At 41.6% G+C, this 21,499-nt stretch overlaps 1 pseudogene; it reads right to left on the bottom strand.

Moving 5' to 3' along the window:
- Positions 1–1,212: 1,212 nt before the first annotated feature.
- Positions 1,213–21,499, bottom strand: part of LOC121449286 — a 38,159-nt pseudogene continuing 17,872 nt past the window's right edge.

The raw sequence follows: 21,499 nt of genomic DNA, 5'->3' as shown, positions 1-21,499 counted from the left end.
TGTATTCCTTGTGCTTCTTTTGTGTGTGTGTTTTTTTTTTAAATTCTTGTTTGTTTGGTTTTTTATTTGCCTGTTTTCTTTCTAAAGAGAGAAAGAAGGAAAGCTTGGCATTGGATGGGTGGAGGGGTGGGAGGACCTGGGAAGAGCTGGGGGAGGGGAAGTCATGATCATAATATATTGTATGAAAAAAATATCTATTTTCAATTAAAATAAATATATGTGTTTATTACTTATAAAACATACTTAAATAATGTCTCTGTTACTATCTATCATATATCTCTCTAGATTTGTCTATGTCCTTTACTGGAACCCATGACTGATATTGCATGGGTGGCCATAAATGAATGTATTTAAGGTGTGGAACTTGATGATCATTGTCACACACACAAACACACACACACACACACACGTGCACACACACCTCAAAACTACCGATCAAGGCAATAGCCATAAAAACAACATTCATCCCTTCATCCCCAGGGTTTCTTCCTTTCCTTTTATGACACTATAATCATTAATATTAATTGTCAACATAAAAAAAATCTAGAATCTCCTAGGAGACACCCTGTTGCGGTTGTTTTTACTTTTTTGGCTTTTTGAGGGGCCTGTCACTCAGCACCCAAATAAATCACACATGGAGGTTTAGTCTTAGTTATGAATGTCTGGCCTTAGCTTGGCTTGCCAGCTTTTCTTATTTTAAATTATTCTGACTACCTTTTCCCTCTGGGCTTTCATTTTACTTCTATATATCTTACTTTCCTTCTTTCTCTGTGACTGACTAGGTAGCTGGCCACTGACGTCCTCCTCTCCTTGTTCCCTTGTTGTGCCTCATGTTTCCTTCTAATTATACTCTCTGCCTGCCAACCCTGCCTGTCCTTGCTCCTGCCTCGCTATTGGCTCTTCATAGGACCATCAGGTGTTTTAGACAGGCAAAGAATCACAGCTTTGTAGAGTTTAACCAGTACAGCATAAACAAAAGTTACACACCTTGAAATAATCTTCCCCACAACACTCCCCACTCAAACCAGGGGCACCTGCAAGAGGTTATTTAGCCTGTGTGCAGGCCTGTGGGATCTTATGTTACTTGAAGAAGGAAATCCCACACTAAAAGTGGGTGGTGCCATTTCCTTAGCTCTGTCCTGGAAACAAGGCTAGCAGAGTACAAATATTTGTCTATCTTCCTACTTCCTGATGATGGACTTCTTTCTGTAGTCAACAGAACGAACAGAGCCAGTCTCTCAGCAGGGGAATGAACCCAGAGCCAGTTCCCCCACCAAAGAAAGCTGTGGAAAGCTAAGAAGCCCTGACGACCTGTATAATCAACGAGCTTGTGATTTAGGTCCAAGACAAGGTCAGTGATCTCCTTGGTGATGGTGTAGTGTCCACAGGCACAGTTATTGGCAGCATCTTCCTTGATGAGCTGCTCCAGGTATGAAGAGCTGGTAGCAGGTATCAGTGTGAACTTCATCAATAACTTTGAGTTTCAGGTCTACAAACACTGCTTGGGGCACATGTTTGCCAGTGCCATTCTCTCTGAAGAAGGTGTTGAAAGAGTCATATCCTTCCTCAATGGTCTTAACACTTGGCATCTGGTCCTCAGACTGGATGCTTTGATCTAGGTAGTAGAAATCTCAGCAGGCATCACCAGTCTGGACATCAGCCTGGTCAATGTGGCTGGAGATACACTCACACACGGTAGCTTAGAAGGCGAGGGCGATAGAAGCAGATCCCAGGTCCCAGATCCCAGTTACCATTCCTGGCAGCTGAGCGTTGAGATAAGTTATTGCAAGGTTGTTTCCCTCTGCATTTTCCCCTAACAGCATCTCTTCTAAAGTATATGATTCTGATGATGCCATGGCACCTAGGTCTTGTTTTTCTCGTTCTGATTTGCACAATTGACAATACAAGAAAGTCAAGCGTGGGAGACATTTCATCACTTGCTAGTCAGACAGATTTGGGTGAATGCAAGCTTCTCTAGTGGCAGGCTAGCCTCACATGGTCACAATTTTCTCTTTTCAGAATCAAGTAATATAGAGGCAACAACCTCATAAGACTCAAGACTCTTGCAAAACATTAAGATTAGACTTGAGTGTGTGTGTGTGTGTGTGTGTGTGTGTGTGTGTGCATGCATCTCTGTGTCCATGGACATCACTTAGCTTAGTCACTGGCATGAAGTAAACATTCAATATTACATAAATAAGCTATTATATTCATAAACTTGTAACATTTTTGCCTATTATATACATGTATATATATTTTAATTTGTGCATTGGCATTTTGCCATAGGTATCATGTTCCCTGGAACTAGAATTACAGACAGTGGTGAGCTGCCATGTGGGTGCTGGGAATTGAACTCCAGGTCCTCTGGAAGAGCAGTCAGTGCTCTTAACCACTGAGCCACCTCACCAGCCTCTATTTTTTTTTAAAAAAGAACATGCAGGAACATAGCAGGAATTGGCTTAGTATATCAAACTTAGCTAAGATTGTCTAGTCTAGGGAACGGGCTAGTCTGACACTGGCTGGTACACCTTCCCCTCGCACACTAACCCAAAAGTGTGTTATGGCTGCCTGAGAAAATAGGTGCTTGTTTTTATCAGGTACAGTGATTGCTTTTTGTGTGGGAGAGAGGAGGAGCAGAGCACAGTGGGTAACACACTGCTCTGGCTGTGTTTATGCAGACATATCATACATACAGTGGTCAGCTTCTTCCATAACTCTGTTAATGACAGGCTGCTGTGGTCACCACCATTTCAGAGTGTTAAATGGCAGGTAGTGAACATGCTTAGGTTCAATTTTTCTGACACCGTTTCTCTGAAACTATGCCCATTTCTGGGAATATGCCAACAGCTCCAGGAATGCATTTTAACTCCTTTGCTTCTTGCACACTGGGAATTGGGGCTAGGGCCTCACATCTTTGAGGCAAGTATTTTACCATTGAGCTATACTCCCACTACTCACTACTAGGAATGTATCTTATGAAAGAACTTGTGGATTAAACATCAGGCAGCTAAGGAGCTGCCTCATCCAATGATACAGGACTCTTCTATCTCACTTCTTGCTGACAGCGTGCTCACCGATTGCTTTCTCTATATCTTTGCTAATGGAATGTTGTTTTGTTTAAACTGTGGCTTGCTCAGTTTCAAGGGATGAATCACAAATTAATTAAGTCAACCACAGCAATGCTGTTCTCCTTTGCCAAGCTTAGTTTAGAGATCTGGCTGGTGGAACATAAGGAGTCACCTGGGAGATTTGATAAACACTCTTCACAGATCTTTGGCAGAAAACAAATCTAGAGTCAGTTGGGGAGAAGGATCTCTTTGTGTTCTTTCTCATCTTTCTGCTTTGGAGTTTTGCACTAAAGTCATGATGCTTGAAGCAGCTGCAGCTGTCTAGACAGTGCACCAAGCACTTACATCATTGAGCTAGCCTCAGCCCAGAGGCACCTACTCCAGACTTCTTATTAAGCCAGATTAAAATCGAGTGGCTATTCCTTTACAACCATGGTTCAGTGTGGATACAGTTTGGTGTCCTAATTAGTGTCTAAGAAGACAATTTGATACAAAGTCAGGTTGACCACATCTAGATAAACATTACTCTCAGGTTCTATTCATTATATTCTCTATTCTGGGCTGTGCCTCTTAGCCTACAGTAAAAGGGTCAGGCTCCAGGGATAGATGTGTTCTGTCTCTGAGTTAACTTGACACAAAGGGAGGTTTTCAGAACTGGCTGCCTTGAGCCTGGTATGTCTTTGATGAACAGGCTTATTCACAAGTGTATTGTGGCAGTAGAGATGTCTTTAGTGAAACCTTCTCCATTTTACGTACATAATTGCTGTTTGAGTATAGACAAGGCTATGCTTGCTGTCATAAACCGAATAACCGATTCTATAAAAAACAAATCAATCAACATGCAAAGCCACAATATTGTCCTGATTATTGTGTTTCCTTCGCCTTTATATTGGCTTGTTTTTATATAGTGTTTCATTGCCAGTCTGCTCTTCAAAAACTCAATGAAATCTGTTAGATGCTTGACACACAAAATGTGTTTTGCTTGCCCTAAAGGCTAATTAATTGAAGCAGGAAAAAGAAATCTCAAATACAAGTGATTAACAATATAAGCTTAGACATTACCATCCACAAGGAAAGTCACTCTTCAGTGAAAAAAATTCATAGCTTTACTTGAAACCATAAAGGAGCCAAAAGGTCAAGGAGAAAAGGAAGCAGGTTCTAGTAAAAGGTTCCAGTGACTTCTATTTTGCTTCCATAAAGACCTTGCTATGTGTTTGTAGCTCTAGCATGCTTTAGAAGTAAGACTGGGTAGAGGGAATTTCTGAAGTTTTTGCTATGATAACATATTTAATATGCTTTATAAAATGTTATTATAAGCCAGTGTTATTCTATTAAACATACATATAATATCATTTAATTCCATTGTAAAACTTCTACTGGAGCCAACCCCTATCTAAAATGGAGTATCTTGGTTGTGTTTTGATTATAAAGTGATAAAATGTTCTGTGACATAAAAGTCAAAGTATGTGTTTAATGCTCAAATGGATAGCTCATCCTCCCACGTAGATTCATTGCTAACTACTTAATGCACATATTTCTAATTGCTTATGCATTTATGATATACTTATGTGAGATATTTATCACATACTGTTCTATAAATTGCTTTGCCATTTAAACTGTATCTCACGAACTTCTCTCCGAGCCTTATCTCATCTCCAGTCATCCCTCAGTATCGATGGTGATTCCAGGACCCACAGCTACCATAACCCCTGGATACTCAGGTGCTTTTAATGAATAATGAATAATGAATTATTTACGCGTGGCCTACAGAATTCCTCCTGAAGAACTTAAATCACCCTAGGCTACTTGTAACACACAGAAGAACATCCATATGGTGTCACCAGTTGTACTGTATGGCTTGGGGAATAATGAGAGGAAGAAGTCTGTGTATATTCTTTAGAGATGTAGTTTCTCCTAATATTTTGAAAAAAAATCTAGATTTTTAAAAATTTTATGTGTAGGAATGTTTTGCCTGCATGATGTAAGTGTACTATGGTCATGTGGTGTCCGAGGAGGTTAGAAAACAAAACCCCAAACATCACAACTATTTAAAATAATTCCACAGAAAACTTAGAAGTACCCATGCTTGTGTACTGATTTGAGTATTCTTCAGAAGATGAGTAAAGAAATAGAATTGTTTTATTAAAAGATAATGCTTTAAAATTTAAAATGTTCTAGAACGTTTATGTGAACTTATTTTCCTCCTTCCTTCTCTCTCTCTCTCTCTCTCTCTCTCTCGGTTTTCTGAGACTGCATTTTTCTGCATGGCCCTGGGTGTCCTAGAACTGACTCTCTAGACTAGGATGGCCTTGAACTCACAGAGACCAGCCTGCTTCTGCTTCCCTCAGCCCCACGTTGGGCGCCATTCTGTTGAAGGGAGCTGCGGGCCGTGTTCCTGCCACCCAGCTCCTGGCCGCCTGGCTAGCTTATGCCCCGAAATAACAACACACAAACTGTATTCTTTTAAACACTGCCTGGTCCATTATATCTAGCCTCTTCTGGCTAATTCTCATATCTTGCTTTAACCCATATTTAGTAATCTGTGTAGCACCAGTTTTACCAGGAAAGATTCAGCATGTCTGACCTAGCTGCTTGCTCCATCGCGTCTGCCCTGGAGAGGAGCAGCATGGCGTCTGTCTGAGGCGTCTTACCTCACTTCCTCTTCCTCCCAGCATTCTGTTCTGTTTACTCCACCCACCTATGTTCTAACCTATCAGGCCAAGCAGTTTCTTTATTAATTAACCAATGAAAACAACAGATTGATATGACACTCCCACTGCCCAGCCTGTCTACCAAACTCTTTCTCCCACTTTCTTTGTTTTTTTGAGGCAGACTCCTTATGTAGCTCTGGCTAGGGTGCAGCTCACTTTGTAGCCTAGGCTGCTCTTTACCTTATGAATATTTGTCTATCTGAAAGACTGAAATAACAGTACTGATGGTTTGTTCTATAATTAATGACTAATGAGTTTGAATTTCAGGGAGACACAAGTATTGTACTGTATGTCTACAAGACGAGGGACTAGTCTCCCCTTTCTTTGGCTTACATCTCAGTTCAAGGAGAGGACTCTTCCAAATTGGAAAGAAATCCTATGTGGAATCAATGTTTGTATAGATGATCCTCCATATGAATAGAGGAAATTCAAATAATATAACCAGTGATGCTAACAATGAGCATTGCGCTACCTCAAGAGCAGCTGCATTTTGAATGCAGTTTGGTGTTTGCTCATTTGTTTCCAGAGGTAAATATATAGAGATGTGCCAAGCGGTCTGTGGCTCCTTCCAGTGGCCCTACCACTCACATATTGGTGGAGAGCTTTGTTAAGCATTTCAAGTTGAAGAGGTAATGAAAGTCACCTCAACAGAAAAACGTTAACTTTCACTCTTCATTGTCAGCCAAACCACTTTCAAAGTTTAGATGACTGCGTTCTCTTTTCTTACCAGATTAAGATTTTTTTTTTTTGTGCTGTCATTTGACCTGCTAATCTAACAGAAGCCTAGCAATTTTGAGCATATTCCCCTCTTTTTCTAAGTTTAAGATTCCCCTGGAGCGGGTGGGATGCTGCAGGGGGTCAACATGCTCATTGTGCCAGCCTGAGAGTTTCAGCTTGATTCTCTGGTGCCCAAAGGGGAAGAGGAATGCTGACTTCCAAAAGTTGCCCTTCAATCTCCGCACATGTGTGCACACATCCATGCCAACATACAACACACACATGTACACACATGCATATGGTAAATAAAATTTAAAAAATATTTTATTGGAAATCACAGCCAATTTACTGCAAAAAAAGAAAACAGAAATGCACTATAAGTTAGGTTAAGGCTCCATTTTCTACAATATTTCACCGCAGTGGTTGTGTTAAAAAACAGATGACCTTGCAGACAAATGGTGAGATATCCCCTTCAAATCTAACTAACTCTATCCCTGCTTATCTTCCAAAACCAAAGAGAACACACCAGGAAACCTAGCTGTAGAGTAAATTACTAGACAAAGTACAGTAGTTCATCAAATTTGCTATACAAAAGATAAACATGCAAAAATCACTTATATTACCACATCAAAATAAGCAGAGAAAAAACAGAAAAAGAAAAAGATTCCCTCTTGAGAGTAACACAATAATATTTGGATATATCTAGATATATGTGCAAATTGTCCATACAGAATACTAAAATATGCTACCTGAAGGACTTAACTTTTTTTTTTTAAAACAAACCACCTAGCCATAGAATGATACACTGTGCTAGCAAATACAAAGAACTGATGTTGTATTCTTTCTAGAATAACCTTGGAAACCTTATAAATGCAGCAAAATCCCAATGGAACATGACAGACTGATCCTGAAATTCTTTTTTTTTTTTTTTGGTTTTTCGAGACAGGGTTTCTCTGTGGTTTTGGAGCCTGTCCTGGAACTAGCTCTTGTAGACCAGGCTGGTCTCGAACTCACAGAGATCCGCCTGCCTCTGCCTCCCAAGTGCTGGGATTAAAGGCGTGCGCCACCACCGCCCGGCTGATCCTGAAATTCTTATGCTGGAGTTCAAGAGGCTTCTCATATGAAGTACGAAGAGGAAAAAAGCAGTTTTGAAGGAGGCAAGGGAGCACAGGCTTGCCTTCAGATTTGAAGATTTGCTATGAAGTGACAGCAACAGAGTTGATGCTCCGCCTTCCTCAGACATGACCAGAAATGTCAATGGAATGAACTGGTACAAAGGGGAATTACAAAACTCCCAAATCCCTCATGAACAGGAAGCCCATGACAGCAATTTCACCTGGACTCAGCAGAGAAAGGGTGGTCCTTACTACGTAGCACCATGATGTGGAAGCACACCAGATAAATTCAAAGTAATTTCAGGTCGAAGAACTAAACAGCAAAGATACATTTAAAACTCTTAAGAGAGAATACAATTGAACATCTTTCCAGTCTCTGTACAGGGAAGAGCTTTATAAGCATTAAGACCTCAAGACACAGAAAAAAGAATCATAGAAAACCGAGGAACAGTACTGTTTTGAAAGGCATTTAATATGTTCAAATACAGCCAAGAGATTGAAAAAGACAATAAATAAAATTCACAAAAGAATTAGTATTATATATATATATATATATATATATATATATATATATATATATATGAGAATAAAAGAAATGGTCCAATTTAAAAACATGAAAAGGTCCATTTTAATAGTCAGTCACAGCAGGAGTACAAATCTAAATGACCAATGAATGTATAAAATGTAGCCCAGCTTCTAGTTGGGAAAGTAAAAATAAAAGTGATGTTGAAAGGATCTATATCTAACATTGGCCAAAATGGATACATTTGGCAGGTCTTGGGGGTCTATGGGCTTTAGTTCCTCTGTAGACTTTGGAGCTAAGAGGTAAGAAAGCTTAGTATCTAAAAGCACAGACTCCAGAAGGAGCCTCCTCCTTTGCTATCTGTGACATTAAACAGACCCTAGTTCAAATAAGTACACCTCTGCTTCCTCATCGGCAAAGTATAAATGACAATAACATGCAAAATATACATAGAGATACTTAATGCCGTAGCACGACCTGTTCTAAAGTATATCCCAAGGTCTGTGGGGACCCAGTGAAAGCTTTAAGTATGTCCTTGCAGGGAAGAGGCACTCCACAGGTGGTAGCATTTTTACATGGTAATAGCACATAATTAAATTTGCTGATTTCCTCTGAAGTATAAATTCTTGAAAACCTTTGAACCTGTGCTCAAGGGACATGAAACCACGTATGGCACTGCTAGTATCGATTGTTTTAAGAGCAAAATTAAAACTACCCAAATATCCACCAGGAAGAGAAAAGATGAACTATGGAGAATCCATCCCAGGTTACTTTGGATTAACAGAAAAGCACTGCCGAGAGTGATATAGATGGTACTATTCCATTTACTTAAAGTTTAAATGCCCAAAACACTGTAAAAGTTTTGGTCAAACAAACGTAGAAAAATATGAGAAGAGGCATGAGTGATCCTCCTGTCTTCGAGATGATGGTTACACGTGGGTAAGAAAAGGTCACCAGGAGGCTGGATAATCAGGGATCCGGGCTAACAGAAATGCAAGCCAAGCCTGGCAGCCGCTACCGCGCTGTTCTTGCAGAAGGACGCAAGCAGAAGAGCAGAGGCGCCAGCAGGCTTTTCCCCAGAGCTCACGACTTACACAGGTCAATGCTGCTGTGTGTCATTGATCCTCCGATCCCACCCGTCTGAAGGGCGTTCTTTTGCTGCAAATGAGCAGGGCTTCCCACGTCTGACCTGTGCTCTAAAAGGAAAGGGAACACACTCAGCTCCAGAAAGAATGAGCTTCCCACCATTTTGTCTGCACTTCCTGTGGCGCTCCTTGATAATTCAGTCTTCCCAGCTTGCTCAATCTCTGGTCTTCTGTGAGCTCTGCCCAGAAATGCCAAGTCGTATTTCACAGAGTCAGGGCTCTAGCCACCAGCCATCCACAACATCTGGAGTGGTTATACATCTTTTGCAGATTTCATTCTACAATATCTTTGATTTTTAAAATGAAATGTTAAATAGTGATCTTTATAGTTATTCTTTCTAAAGTAACGTGGGGGCTTACCTCTCAGTGGCAGAATAAGGCACTTTGATTACAGAGTGTTTGTTTGAGGTGCATGCTGGCTGGTAGACCTTCCATGAGCTGGGGAGGCTTTGAAAGGCTCATTCATCAAAGGCAGCAGTTTTGGCAAAGTCTGAGCTGCAGCTTTAATTAGCATCATGTTGCTTTCTTCAGTTTTGAATTTCGCATGGGTTAAAGCAGCTAGGGAAATATTTTTCTAAAATCCACCTGCTCAGCCAGCATCGCATACACTTTGGTTTCCCATAAATAGCCCACGATGAAGAATGGTCGGCCTGCGTGTTCCCATGCTCACAGCATGGGAGTGCCACAACCGAGCATATGGAAGAGTAGAGTTTGGGGGCTTTGTGACTTTTCTTGAGCCAGAAAAGTGAGTCCCTGAGGCTGTTTTTTTAATACCTGCCCCCATCTCCACCTGGCCCTCTGTTTGAGCAGCGCTTGTAATTAAGTCAACGCTTTAACTGCTTTGAAGTTGTCCCAGAATAGTCTTTAACAATTTCCCCCCCAAATATCTGTAGAAACCAGCATTCTAGTACATCATTCGTAGAACTGCTTACATTGTTCAGTGAGGCACCTGTGAAAATTTGTCTTTTAATTGCATATAGGTGTTAAATAATTTGGCTCTATTGTTAAATCAGTTTCTGTAAACATAGAATTGAAGAGAACAAAAAGGATGTAAGATACAGCTGTGTCTGGTAATTGGCTTATCCTGTTGGTATATTTGTCGCTTCCATCCAAATAGTACACGAGATTTGGGAGTCCCTCTCCGGTTCTGGAGGTGAGAGGCAGAAGCATGTGGATGGTGGTGTGCCAACTGTGATGGCGCTTGCCGTTTGCCGCGAAGGGCAGCAGCTCCGTGTTGAGAGAAGTTTGTGGATTCTCTTTGTCTCCTCCTTGCCTCCAGGAACAGACATCTCACTGCAGACACCCTCTACATTTCATAAGGCTCACATCTTGTGAACCAGCTGGGCATTCTAACAAGAGGAATAAACTGGAAAACCGCTCCTTTCTTTCTGGGCTCCATGTTCCCTCCGGCGCAAGTGGAGCTGAGGAGAGAGCCTAAGTATTCACTTCGATGCCGGACAGAACTGCATCTCTCAGACTCCCGTAAATGGAGCACTTGCTTGGCCTGCTGTCCACAGAAAGCCTCGGACTAGGCCTCAGGTTGTCAAGGACAGCCTCACTTGGTGGCCTGGCTGGCCATAATGGCGATCTTAAGACTTTGAAGTCTTTTGACCCCATGTGCATCCAGTCTGATGGGCAATATGTGCTCCCAGGTGCTGCTGAGGTCTTGCCACAGCCTGTCCTAAAGACCTTTCCTTCTGCCCAATACTGCTTCTTTCCTTTTTAGTTCACACATGCTGATCCAAAACTCCTTGGATCCTTGGATCTCAGCATCTGCTTTTCAAGGCTTTAACCCAAAATGCTATGACATCATTCCCTGCCAATCAACTGCATAGCTTAAGCGTAGCTGTGACTTCTACACATTCAGGTGGCTCAGACAGGTTAAGCGGGAGTCATGGAGTTGTGAATTCCAAAGGTAATCAAGGATGTGAATCTGGCGGTGTCCTTTGATTTCAGTAACTCCAGCTCTTTCAAAGAGACCTTATGATAAAGTGGAAAGGTAGACAGACATTCCAGAGCTTGGCTATTGTTATGTTACACTATGCTGTGCTGTGCTATGCTATGCTATGTTGTGCTGTGCTATGCTACGCTATGCTAGCTATGCTGTGCTGTGCTGTGCTGTGCTGTGCTGTGCAGTGCTATGCTATGCTACACTATGCTATGCGGCAATATGAGGGCGTGAGGGGTGTGCTCCTGACTGTAAGTGAAGTGTGAGGACTTTGAGACCACGCAAAGTTCTGTGTCTGTGCCTTCTGCAGTGCAGATAGCATGGTATTGGAAGTAGTGGGAAAGGAAAAAATGGAAATCAATTTGGTGTTGCAGGGTACAGGCTGAGTCTTAGAAAATATAGTCTTGCCAGACATAGGACAAAGGACTAACTTTCTCTATGGTGGGTTTTAGAGTTTGAACACAATATGTCCCCCACTGGCTTATACGTTGAATGCTTGGTGGTGCTATTTTGCAAGGTGGTTGGAACTTTAGGAGGTGGGGCATATCTGGAGGAATTAGGCCACTGTGGATGTGTCTTTGAAGGCTATAAGCTCGTCCTCGGCCCTTTCCTCTTTCTTGGCTCCCTCTTCACGATAAAGAACCCACTCTGTCATGGGCTCCTGCTGTCACACTCTCCACCACACCACACACTTAGGGTGTTCAGGCAGAGGCCTTCAGACTAAAGCCTCTCTGAAGCCAGAGATAAAGGATAGATTTTCTTTCCTAAGTTCTTTGTGTCAGGTATTGTCATGGCAACAAGAAAGCAGAGTGACAGTGGGCTGAAGCAAGCACTGCCAGACCACCCTCAAAAGGGACTCACGAGAGTGGGGGTGCCTGGACTAGAGCTCAGAAAGAATGATCGTCTATGGCGATGGATTTCAGAGCATTAGCAACAAAGGGGAGATTTAGGGGGCTATCAGAAGGCTCGACCCACAAAGGATTCTACAGGGTGTGACCCTAGTCCCAAGGGGCTCTCCCCAGGCAGCGGTCAGTTTAATCAGTGTGACCAAAGTGAGACAATGCTGGGAGACTGTAGACAAGGAAATCTCTCAATACCGTACTCTCCCTTTCAATCTGCTCAGAGACCTCTTCGAGACAAGCCACACCATCAAGTGGTGGAGCAGCAGAAAGCCACAGACAACACAGGGCAGCAGCCAACTTAGACCCTTCTCTCAAAGAGAAGCTTGCAACAGTTGTCACCTGAAGATACTGGGTGCTGGGGATGATGACTTGGGGTAGCAACATTTTTTTTTTTAAATTTAGACAGGATTTCCCTGTGTAGCTCTGGCTGTCCTGGAAGTCACTCTGTAGACCAGGCTGGCCTTGAACCCACAGAGATTGCCCCCTGCCTCTGCCTTCCGAGTACATACCACCACCGCCCGGCTAATAGTAACTGTTCTTTTGCCTTGATGGTACTGGAAGGGTTATTCTCAAGAAGAAAGGTTATGGAGCTCACTTAGGATTTCACTGAAGGAGCTCATGGGAAACAGGGTATTTGCAGAAAGGACTGACAACAGCTCTAGGAGGCAGTGCTGAGAGAAAGTCACTGACTTTAAGAACATCCGGGCTGCGAGCTAGATCACCTGGTTCGCAGGCTACTCTCTGATCTTGTATGTTATTTATGTTCTCTGAGTTGCTTCCCTCATTTAAAAAAATGGGAATAATAATAGAACCCACCCCATGAGGCTACTGTAAGAATGAAATTGGCACAGAGCTGTAGAAGACACATAAGAGATGCTCTCATAAACATTGTCTGCCACAGGCCAGGTTCTTTTGCTGAGTATTATGTGAGCATAATAACTCCAGCTAAGACTCTGAGCAACAGTGCAGAGGGTGCCTGCCTTCTCCTGTAATCAGATTGGTGACTACCCTCATCGTCAACGGATAGCCTTCATCCAGTAATTGATGGAAACAGATGCATAGATCCACAGCCAAGTGCTGGGCTGAGCTCTGGGAGTTGAGTCGAAGAGAGGGAGGAGCGATTGTATCAACAAAGGGGGGTCAAGATCATGATGGAGGAACCCACAGAGACAGCTGATCTGAGCTTGTGAAAGCTCATGGACTCTGGATCGACAGCTGGGGAGCCTGCATGGGACCGAACTAGGCCCTCTGCATGTGTGTGATAGTTGTATATCTTGGTCTGTTTGTGGGGCCCCTTGTCCCTGGCACACGAACTGGCTCTTTGGAACCCATTCCCTGTGGTGGGATAGATGCCTTGCTCAGCCTTGATGCAGTGCGGAGGAGCTTGGTCCTGTCTCAACTTGATATGCCAGGCTTTGTTGACTCCCTATGGGAGGCCTTACCCTTTCTGAGGAGTGGATGGGGGGAGGGTTAGAAAGAAGATGGGGGAGGAAACTGAAGTAGAGGAGGGAGGGGAAACTGTGGTTGGTGTGTACAATAAATAAAAAAAAATTAAAAAAAGAAAAGTTCTGTTTTATTCTAAATAGGGTGAAAAAACCCATCAGTGGATCCAGAAACTATGTTAAAGGTGGATTTCACGATAATGCCAGCAGGAGGCGCTGTTCCTGTACAAATCTGTCAGAACAGGCAAATGCCATTCAGTATTTCAGGACACTGCACCCCAAACCGACTGTTTAGCATCATTTGATAAAGATTTCTGGTCTGTTTTGTTGCTTTGTGAATTCCAGTGTTGGCTAATAAAAATTCCTTTTCAGTTCTTTGCCCACAATTTCAATCTGCATGCTTGCAATGGATAAAGGAAAGCCAGAGATTTTTTTTTTCCCTATCGCCTAGAAAAATCAAATGTCTCTTCTTCAAAATCTGTCGGTGGCTTCCAAGTATTCAAAGCAGAATTTAAAACATGAAATTTAAGGAGAGTTTCTCACTTACTTTCTGTATTAACGCCATGTAATTTCTTCTTTGTTATGATCTACGCACCATTTAAAACCAATCAATTTTACACCATATGCAATTGAGTTAAATAATAACCATATAAAAACAAGGTCAAGATTGTGTTGTTATTTTTATGTTGCCAGTTTGTTTTTCTCTGTTGTGAATTTGTTCTCTTGTCATAGAAATAATAAGAAAATATTATTTTCTAGTACCAGGAAAGTAATTGAGTAAATCAGTACAATGACTTTGTTATGGGAATATGATGAAGTTTTGAATATGGAACAGATATTAATTTCCCATCGTGGAGAACACAGGCACACACTTGAATGAACTGAAGGTGCATAGTGTGTGTGCGTGTGTGTTTTAAAGTGCTTTTTATATTTGTGACAAATTTATGAATCCTAAAAAAAGCAACTGAAGTTAATGAATTATTCATGCACTGTACCATATTGGCCTTTGAAAGAATGAACAGTTTGAGTGGATTGGTTAGTTCTCTCTTTCTACAATGGCTGCTTCCCCAGAAACCTCTGGAGGAGATTTTGCCTCTTAAGTTTGTGTCTCAAACAGGGCTTTAGCCAGCTTTCGACAGTCATACGTAGACCACTGTCTTAATCCATTCTGTGCGTCTACAGCAGAGTATCTGATACTGGCTAATTCACAAAGAACACTGTTGGTTGGCTCACATCTCTGGAAGCTAAGAAGTCTAGCATCAAAATCCAACACAGGCATCTGGTAAGGTCTGGCAACGTCCAATGGCAGGTGTTGAAAGAGAACACCAGCCAGGGGCAAACGGGTCTTTATGATGGCACCTGCTCTACCCATGAAGGTTGTCTAGTCATCTCTCCCAGGTTTTATCTGTCACTGCTACTGTGGCTGTTAAATTTCAGCGTAAGATTTAGGGAGGACAATATTCAAAGCACAGCAACCACCTTGCAAAATGATCTTTTCTGGACGTTGCTTTCGTATTTTGTCGCACAGAGAGGAGAACAATGCTCACATCTGAGAGAGGGTTTGCAGTCTAATGGCGACTGAGTATCCCATGCCTCTGCCGCAGTTTCATGATGGGCAGCAGACACCATACACACGGAAGAAGAGTGTGTTTTCCTTTAATTCTTTAAAACTATTTTATTCATTCATTGCGATTAGAATATGATTCTATCTATCTATCTATCTATCTATCTATCTATCTATCTATCCATCCATCTGTTATTTATTTAAATGGTCTTACTGTGTAACCCTGGATGATCTGAAGCTCACTATATACCACGCTGGCTTTGAATGCACAGAGACCCACCTACTTCTGTCTCCCAAGTTCTGGGTTTAAAGTCTCTGCCTCCATGCCCAGCCTGAGAAAATGTTTTTAAATACCAGTTGCATGAAGGGTAATCTATAAAACTCCAAGCCTTGTACACATCGAATATCAAAACCCTCAAGCATAACTGTTACCCATTATTTTAGGCAGTGGACTCCAAACAACGTAATGGTTCTAGAAGCAACCACAAGTTTTATCACTCCATGTAACATTGTGTATGTATTAGTCATTTTTTCTTTGCTATGACAAAATACTTGATATAAGCAGCTTAAAGGAATGAAAGATTTATTTTGGTTCATCATTTCAGAGATTCTGTCCCCAGATTCTGTAGTTCTGTCTGTTGTTCCAGGACACAATGAGGCAGACGATCAGACAGTGACTATGTGGACGTTCAGAGCTGTTCCTATCAAGGGTCGGGAAGCAGAGAGACAGAGAAGACAAGCTGAGAGATCAAAGCCCATGCTCCCAGTGACCCCTCCCTCCAATTAGGCCTTACCTCCTAGTTTCCATCCCCTCCTAGTAATATGGTCAGATTATAAATCCACAGATGTTGCTTAGGTTCAAGTCAGCATGATGCGACCACTCTCCAGGCTCATCATCATCTGGGGACCTAGCCTTCAAACCGCGAACCTTCTGCAGGGCAGGGAGCCGATCCAAATCATAAAATGACCTGAGGGTAATCAGCGCATGTTGTCAATTTGAGGGCAGAGATACCAGAAGAAACCTGTGGATCTGGGGAGTAAAGATGTAGTTTCTTTTTTTGTTATTGTCTAGTGAGCTTCAAAAAGATCAGGGATATTGATCACAGTGTTGCCATTGCTGTGATGAAATACCATGACTAAAAGCCAATTGGGGCTGAAAGGGTTTATTTCGCTTGCATTTCCTGGTAATGTCCCATCACTGAGGGAAGTCACTGCAGAAACTCAAGCACAGCAGGAACCTGGAGGCAGGAGCTGATGCAGAGGCCTTTGAGGGATTCTGCTTACTCACTTACTCTCCTTGGCTTGCAGCCTGCTTTCTTTTAAACCCAGGACTACCGCACACAACGCCTGTCTGCACTCTATGTGCTACTATACAGTTCCTGAGCTTCCGGCAAGGGACTGGAGGTTGAAACACAATAACAGACAGACAGAGAGAAAGAGACACGGACCTCTAGTCACTGGTAAGATGCCCTTTATTCAGTAGCACCATGGAGGCTTATATACCCAACAGTCAAGTGGGCCAACAGGTGAAAACCTTATCCTCTGATCCTCAAGGCCAAGGCAACACGTGCTCATGAAGCAGAGCTGGTAAACAACTTTGACACAGCTTTCAGCAACTCAAATCAGAAGGAAAGTAAAGATTTCTAGCAGGGAAGAGCAGCTGGAGGCCAGGACTCCAAATGGTCCCAACACAGGACTACCAGCCCAGGGGTGGCCCCAACCAAAATAGACTGGGTTCTCACACTTCAATCATCAACTAAGAAAATGGCCTACAGGCATGCCTGCAGCCTGACTTTATGGAGTTATTTTCTTAGCTGAGGTTCCCTTTATTCAGATGACTCGAGCTTGTGTTAAGTTGTCACCAAAGTAACTAGGACACTATCTAGAACAATACAGGCAGAAGTTTAGAGAATAAGGATTCTATGTACTCAGGAAAGTAATCTTGAGGGCGACTCTTGGTTATCTTGATCTGGAATCAAGAGACAAGCTGCAGGGTACATGCATGAGAGATAATCTTGATCACATTAATTAAAATGGGGAGGACCACCCTAAAGATACCAGCTCCTTCTGGTGGAAGCCCAGAGAAGAGGAAGTCAGAGACCAAAGCTTTGCTTTTTGTTTGCTTGCCTTGTGGCTAGCAGGAAAGCTCACCTATTCTGCTGCCTCTCTTTGCTGATATAAAAACTCAGCTTCTCTGGTGTTCCAGTGTGAGCCAAAGATCAATGGCTCTCTAGGAGTCCTTCAGGTTGACAGCACAAAGTAGGGGCCATTGAGCCATTCAGCCTCATGGAGTGAACAGCTACTGGGCTCTCAGTGTCTCCAGTGTGAGGACAGTCACTGTCTGGCTACTCGGGTAGTATTGTGTGAGCTAGTCTAATAAGTCTCCTGTATAGTATCTATTCATTCTACCAATGCTGTTCCTCTAGAGCAGAGGTTCTCAACCTGTGGGGTCATGACCCTTCTTGGGAGTCACATATGAGATATCTGGCATATCAAATGTTTACAATACAATTCATAGCAGTAGCAAATCATAGTTATGAAGTGGCAGCAAAATAATTTTATGGTTGGGGGTCACCCCAACATGAGGAATTGTATTCAAAGGCCACAGTATTAGAAAGGTCGAGAACCACTGCTCTAGAGAACCCTGACTAATGCAGAAACTAACGATTCACTTGTGTTACTTCCGTTTCATCTACTATTTACTCAGTTCTCCTCACAATCATTTTTGGCTCTTTTGGATAGATCAAATGCAATGGCAGCTCATGGCAATAGACCATATGAATACTACCACTACCATATAATTTGACTTGGGGTAGTTTTCTAAATAAAACCTTAAATTTTGCTACAGATTTAGTTGTCCTTTTAATAGTTAAAAATTAATTATTTGTGTGTGTGTGTGTGTGTGTGTGTGTGTGATGCGTGTGCATACCATGACACCTATGTGGAGGTCATAGAACAATTCTCTCCTTCTACCTTTAAGTGGATTCCAGGGATTGAACTCAGGCTATTGGGATTACGTCATTGAGCAGCAAGTGCCTTTACCAGCTGAGGCACCTTGGTGCTTTTAGGATTATTCGCTAGCATTTAAGTGTAATTACTCATAGATAATAAAACATCAAAAACTCCAAGTTAAGACAATGCTAAAAGTGAGAAATATTCTTAATCCTTTAAAGTAATTTAACTTTAGTTTTGTCAAATCTTGAAGAATTGAGTTTATTAATAGCTCAGTGAGGACACAAAAATTGTCAGTCATCAAAATATGTCCCTTTAACTAGCCTTGAACACACTGGTACAAGAGACAACTTCTTGAATAGAGCACCAATAGTGTAGACACTAAGACTGACAATTAATAAATGGCACCTCATGAAACAGAAAACTCTGTAAGGCAAAGGACACTGTCAACAGGGAAAAATGGCAGCCTACAGAATGGGAAAAGGGAAAAGATCTTCACCAACCCCACACCTGACATAGGACTGATTTCCAAAATATATAAAGAACTTAAGAAACTAGACATCAACAAACTAAATAATCCAATTAAAAAAATGGGATATAGATCTAAACAGAGAATTCTCAATAGACAAATCTCAAATGGCCAAGAAGCACAAAGACGTGTTCATCATCCTCAGTTATCAGGGAAATACAAATCAAAACGACTCTGAGACACTACCTTATACCTGTCAGAATGGTTAAGGTCAGTAACACAAGTGACAGCTCGTGCAAAGATCTGCAGCAAGGGGAGCTCTCCTCCACTGCTGGTGCGAGTGCACACTGGTCCAGTCACTATGGAGATCAATATGGAGATTGGTCAGAAATTTGGGAATCAGTCTACCTCAAGAGCCAGCTATACCAATCTTGGGTTTATACCCAAAGAACACCCTATCATACCACAAAGACACTTGCTAAGTTATATTCATTACAGCTTTATTTATAACAAACAGAACCTGGAAACCTTGTTGGGGGCTGTGGACCCCCAGACCCTGAAATTCTTATAAACAACTTGTTATGCTTGCCATAATCTGGTCTGTAAGGCTGACCAGTGGGACGGTTTTACTCTCAGATCTTCAGGCAGTCTTTATTTATTAAAATACATTTGAAATGGCACCACATACATGGAACTGATCTAGGCACTGTGTTTATAAGTTACAGCTGTATATTTTGATCTTCTTATGTGATTCCTAACAGTGGGAGCAGATACTGTCTCTGACTCTTTAGCTGGCTTTTGGGATCCTATCCCTCGTATTGGGTTGCTCCATCCAGTCTTAATACAGGGGGAGGTCCTTAGTCTTACTGCAACTTGGATGCCATGTTTTGTTAATATCCATGGAAACTCTCACTTTTCTTAATAGAAACAGAAAAGGAGTGGATTGGGGGGCAACTGGAAGGAGAAGGGGGGAACTGCAGTAGGGATGTAAAAAAATAAGAAAATAATAAAGAAAGAGAGAAAGAAAGAAGAGACGGTAAGAAGACCAATATTGAGTCATTTTGTTGTAAAAATTATGCCATTATGAAAGATGAAATTGTCATCAATGATTGTAATGACCGATTAAAGAAATGTGAATCTCAAGGAAATGAAGACAGAGATGACAATTTCAGTAGTATTATTATCAATTGATTAATGAAGTGTTGGATTTCTTAAATTGTTAATGAAGTTCACAAGTCAAGAACCAGCTCCATGTTAATTTTTAACATCCCTCTTATGAGGGCACCATCACTGACAGCATGCCTTCTGCTCCATCCCTAAGAATTCTCATGCTCATTTGATGGATTTGCACCATTTATTTTGTTGTTAGATAATTTGTTTTTCTCTTATATCAAACTGGAATTTTAAAACCTTCAGAGTGTTTGACCTTTTTCTTTTAGTATGCTTTTCTTTGACACATGGTGAGTTCTTAATAAATACTTGTAAATAAAAAAATGCCCCTTTAATTTTAATTTGCACATTATTGAATGAAAAGTGTCCTGTCAAATTTGACCAATATCTAGTTGTTACCCAATAATCATAGACTGTTAGTGCAGTGATTATAGCATATATACATAGGTCATTTAAGCTGTGTGTGTAATAAAAAAGGGACTACTTGTACATATATTGGAAATACTGTCCTTGGTTGGACTGAGCATCTCACCAGGTAGGTGCCCAGAATGGTACTGTGAGTGGTCTCACCTGGTAAGCCATATGGCAAACCATGAGGCACTGAGACCTGAATTTAGACCACTTCAAAGCCCCTGGCCATCATAAACTGATGCCTGAGTTAGGGTTGGAGAAAAGTTGTCTAACCTAACACTGCCAGGCTTTCTTCAAATGTAGGCCTTCTAGTTCAGAAATTAATATTATGTTCAACTGTTGTCTACTTTTCCAGGGATACAGTGGCACCATTGAGAGAAGATAGCATTTATCAGATTTAGCTTGTGTCCCATTCCCAGGACAAACTGCCTAGAGTGGACTATGGACATTCCATGATGTATATTATATGTCAGACTTTTTTAAAAATTAAATGTGCAGATTTTAGAAACAGCAGATTTATGATTTCAGCTTTAATTTAAAGGTAGTCTTGAATAAAATCACAGCCTTTAGGTCACTGTTGTATGCATTTTAGGGCTTTTTCAAAGATGGTTTATTAACCGTTAAAGTCAAAGAGGAAATACACACCATAGAGGCAGCTGTTTGAAAATATTTATCTAAATCTTCACCAGAGGGCTTGTTATTTGGATAAATAATGTTGCAAATAATTCATCACCAGAGAAATGATACGCATTCAAGGTATGGATGGTCCCAAGTTAAAATGTCTTGGCATGATTTTATTTGTCTCATAGGTAGGTTTTATCTACTTATTTTTATTATAAGGATTATACAAGGCTGTTTATTACAAATAAATAATGTACTTAGGGCATATCTTTCCTATACTGGTTAGTTTTATATCACCATGACACAAGTTAGAGTTATTTGGGAAAAGGCACTCCCAATTGAGAAAATTCTTTTATTAAGATTGGGTTGTAGGCTGTAGGCAAGCCTATAGTGCATTTTGTTAATTAGTGATTGGTGGGCGAGGGTCCAGCCCTTTGTGGGTGGTGCCACCTCTGGGCTGGTGCTTCTGAGTGCTCCAAGAAAGCAGGCTGAGCAAGCCACAAGTAGCAAGCCAGTGAGCAGTCTCTTCATGTCTTTTGCTTCATTTTAAGCCTCCACATTTCTGCCCTGAGTTCCTGTCTGACTTCCTTCGATAATGGGCTATAAGCTGTAAGATGAAAGACCTACCCAGTGGCGTATAGTCATGGCGTTTTATCACAGCCAACGGAAACCCTAGGCCAAACCCCGCACCCTGCTATCCTTCACTTTTTATTACTCTACCTCTTTTAGAAGTTCACTCGT

The sequence above is a fragment of the Microtus oregoni genome, unplaced genomic scaffold, assembly GCF_018167655.1.
Source record: "Microtus oregoni isolate MIOR12 unplaced genomic scaffold, Mior012 000006F_ref0000085, whole genome shotgun sequence".
Taxonomy (NCBI): domain Eukaryota; kingdom Metazoa; phylum Chordata; class Mammalia; order Rodentia; family Cricetidae; genus Microtus; species Microtus oregoni.
The sequence above is the reverse complement of the archived record's forward strand: the minus strand, read 5'-3'. Positions and strand labels throughout refer to the sequence as shown.